We start from the raw sequence: 4,667 nt of genomic DNA on the forward strand, positions 1-4,667 counted from the left end.
CCTACTTCCGTAGTGATACTGCCTTGGAAACCCAAGGAGGGGTTGCTATGAGTCGGGGCCGACTCGACGGCACATAACAACAACAACAACAACAAGCCTAAAGATGTAGCTTTCCCCCCGCCCAGCGTAACCACAACTACACTTTTCTGCCGGGTGCTGCTACAGCCAGTTGCACTCTGAATTCACCCTTCACAGAAGCTTCATCAGCAAAAGACAACTGGAAAATCAAAGTAAGCAATTTTAACTTTTTAAAGACATGCTATGTCAGATGAATTAAAATGTAAAACTTTAGCCTGAGGAATAATCAATGAAACAGAAGAAGGAAGTAGAGAGAAAATGCAAGTAATTACAATTATTCCTTAAAGGAAAAGGTGGCATTTACCTAAACTCCTTCCAAATTTTGAACTGTTTTCTTTCACAGCCTCTCATCCCCTTTCTAATCTCTCTTCACTCTCCTGGAGAACCTACCTCTCCATTCCACCAAGATCTTTCAAGCCATCAACCTGCTTAAAAGATCTGATAGACCAGATTTTCATTATGCACATATGACAGATGACCATTTAACCTTCCAGGAAAGTCTTTGTGTTCTATCAATACTTATAATCACGATCCCTTGCATTTATATGATTTTTCTAATCTGTTATGAAGTATTTTTACATATTGTTGTTGTTATGTGCCATCAAGTCATCTCTGACTCATAGCGACCTTATGTACAACAGCACGAAACACTGCCTGGTCCTGTGCCAGCCTCACAATCCTGGCTACACCTGAACCCATCGTTGTAGCCACAGTGTCAATCCATCTTGTTGAGGGCTTTCCCCTCTTTCACTGACCCTCCACTTTACCAACCATGATAGCCTTTGCCAGGGTATGGTCCCTTCTGACAACATGACCAAAGTAGGTAAGACGAAGTCTGGCCATTCTCACTTCCAAGGAGCATTCTGGCTGCACTTCTTCCAGGACAGATTTGTTAGTTCTTTTAGCAGTTCATGGTACTGTCAGCATTCTTCGCCAACACCACAACTGAAAACCATTCACTCTTCCTCAGTCTTCCTTATTCACTGTGCAGCTCTCACATGCATATGAGGCCATTGAAAATACCATGGCTTCAGTTAGGCACATCTTAGTCTTCAAGGAGACATCTTTGCTCTTCAGCACTTGAAAGAGGTAATTTGCAACAGATTGGCCCAATGCAATACGCCTTTTGATGTCTTGACTGCTGCTTCCATTGGCATTGATTGTAGAACCAAGTAACTACATATATTTTCCTTTAATCCTTGACACTCAGCATGTATTATTATTTTACATTTAGGAAAATGAAGCTCAGAGAAGCTAGCAAACTTGTTCAAGATGACAAAGCTTCAAATTGACAGAACTGAATACAAATGAAATTGGACAATGTAAACAACTAAGAGGGAGGGAGAGACACATCAGAGGTAAGGGTAGGATGGGGAAGTAGGGTGAAACAGACTGTTTTGTCAGGGGGTTACCACTTAAGCAAATGTGCTTTACCATGGAAATAACCTCTACTAATTCCACCAAATTTTTCACTGTTTCTTTACAACCTACACAACGCAAGCTGTACATTCCAAGATTAATTTTTAAGTTTATTTTATGTATTTATTTGTTGGTTTTTATAATGGGCACCTTGGCAGTACTGTTCTAAGTAAGAGTTTAAAGATGGAACACTCAGTATGTTTTAAATTAGGGCCACTTCTGAATATAGTGTTTGTAAACTGAGAGCTGTCTGTATTGCGTATGTGATGTCATTAAATATGTATTTAGTCTGTCCAAAACTACTTGGCATTTGTCCTTTACCAACATTACTGTGTATTTTAGTTTCTCTATCATATAAGTTTAAAAAACACAGCCCAATCTGATGAATGTCTTGTATGTTACTCAAGTTGATTACAGTACTTTTAAGCAGAAAATAATTGAAATTCACAAAGAATCAATTGGGGTAATGTCACTTTAAAGGAACATTAAAGAAGGAAATTTTTGAATCATAAATTCTCCTGAATATGTTTAAATGTTTATTAACTTAAAAGTAATTGTTGACTATGGCCCCTAGCTACCCTTCAGGTCTGGAATTGAGACCACACCTGTGGTTTCCAGCCAAGCAAAGTACAGGTATGTGAGTTGAACATTTACCTCAAGTGGACACATGCCCTTGAGAGAACAATCATGGGAGAAGGAAGGGCACCTTATGCACAGGGAGACAGCTTAGGGGTCAGGAGAGTATGGAGGGATGGACACTGGGAAGTGATACCTTGGGGAGGAAATTGGAGGGGAGCTGCTGCATTGTGGTAAACTGTGGTCAATGACATGAGACAAAGTATATGTGAACTGCTGTATCGAGAGTGATTTTGCTCTGTAAATCTTCACCCAAATCTAAATAAAATAAAGTTAAAAAAAAAAAAGTAATTGTTTAAGAAGAAAATTTTATTCTATATGAACATATATCTGAAATATTAATGTGCTGTTCTCTATGTAAGGACGCTGCTGCTAAGCAATCTGAAGTATTATTTCAGCGATAGTGCTATATTTAAACTAATAAAACTATATACTCTTTCATTTACATTTTTTTCTTTTTGTAATTTATCTCTAAGGCAGTGCTGTCCGATGTAGTAGCCACTGGCCACACCTGGCGATTAAACCTTTGAAATGTAGCTAATGCTATTGAGGAGCTGAATGCTTAATTTAATGTAATTTTAATTTATTAAAATTTAATAATCTATGCCACTTCTCGGAAAGAAGGTTGGGCAATCTACTTCGTAGTGATACTGTCTCAGAAACCCAAGGAGGGGTCTCTATGAGTCAGATCCGACTGGTGGCAGTGGATATGTGTAGATAAGGAGCTCTGGTGGCGTAGTGCGTAAGGCATTTGAGTGCTAACCACAAGTTGGTAGTTCAAAGCCATCAGCCACTCTGCGGAAGGAGGACAGGGCAATCTACTGCCGTGAAGATTTACCGCCTCGGAAACCCAAAGGGGGTTGCGACGAGTTGGAATCAACTCGATGGCATTGAGTTATTTCTTTTTTATGTGTAGCTAATGTCTATATATTGGACAGTGCAGTTCTAAAGTCTCAGCATTAAAAAACCCTGATTCTATCATTCTAAAGACCCCAAAACTGTAAGGCCATGAATAAGACTGTAGTTATTAAACCTGCAACTATTAATTGGGTGCTGAAATAAAATGAACAGACCAGACACAAAATTTTTCTTTTTTTTTTTTGGTTATTGCTCTTTTATAAATACAAAAAGACTAGACTATTACATGCAAAGGAGCTCTGGTAGCATAGTGCCTAAGGCACTTGACTGCTCACCAGAAGGCTGGCGGTTCAAACCCACCAGCCACTCCTCCGAAGGAAGGTTGGGCAATCCTACTTCCGTAGTGATACTGCCTCGGAAACCCAAGGAGGGGTCGCTATGAGTCGGTGCCGACTCCACGGCAAACAACAACAACATTACATGCAAAATAACATAAATGCTGTAGGGCAGCAGGATATATATAAACTCAAAATATAATCTCTGGTCTCAGAGCACTTTATATCTAGTAGTAAAGAGACATACATACAAAGAAGGCAAGACAATGTAACAAAAGGGGGTGGGGAGTTCAGTATTGAGCAAGACTGGACAGACTATGTTCCTGACTAGATCATTAAGTCTCATGGGTTTTGGCTCAATCCTATTCAATTCATGCTAACAAGACAGGGCTGACCAATTGGGTAAGCTCCTTCTTTTAAAAAGAATTGCTGAACTCCTACTCTAGGACTAACAACTGTACTGAGCTCTGAAGACACACAGTTGAGCAAGACAAAATGCCTGCTTTTGAGGGAATTTAAGAATCTTCTGGGAGGTACACCTAGGACAACAGGCAATGAGAATATGGTGTGGTAAGTGCCCCTTGTGACCCTGGAGTCATAAAAGTACACAGAAGGGACTCCAATCCAGTCTTGGTGGACCAGGAAAGGTTTAAAGGGCTGAAGAAAAGATCCCAGAAAGGAAAAAACAGCCGTATCTTTTTATTGAAACGCAAGGAGCAGTCGTTATGAGACACAACTCAGGAAGGTTGTTTTTTTTTGTTTTGTTTTGTTTTTTTTTAATTTGACATTTATTTTTCTTTTGGAAATTTCCTTTTCATTTGGCATTATGTCATCGACCTTTTTAAGGGTATTCACTTCTTGAGTACATTTCAATCAATAAATATTTGTCAAACCCTTTGACAACTGAAGAGCAGCGGCATCATTTTCCCCGAGGGCTCACCGTGTGCTAGAGGCTAAAGGCACGTTAAGATAAACATTTCTCCTGAGGAAAATAAGTTCCTGGGTTAAATACTGTGACAATCTTCATTGTAACAAAAATGTAATACTGCCTTGGAATGCATGATTCCTTCATAAGAGTTCCTTTTCTAAATTGTGTATGGTTTTCTATCCAAATTCAATTTATATCTATCTCCAAAATAAACTTTGTTGTTGTTATGTGCCGTCGAGTCGGACCGACTCAGTGACCCCTCCTTGGGTTTCCGAGGCAGTATCACTAAGGAAGTAGATTGCCCCATCTTCCTTTCGAGGAGTGGCTGGTGGGTTTGAACCGCCAGCCTTCTGGTTAGCAGTCAAGTGCCTTAGCCACTATGCTACCAGAGCTCCCAAAATAAACTTTGTTGT

Source organism: Orycteropus afer, unplaced genomic scaffold, assembly GCF_000298275.1.
Source record: "Orycteropus afer afer isolate SDZICR_OR568_19922 unplaced genomic scaffold, OryAfe1.0 scaffold00045, whole genome shotgun sequence".
Lineage (NCBI taxonomy): Eukaryota > Metazoa > Chordata > Mammalia > Tubulidentata > Orycteropodidae > Orycteropus > Orycteropus afer.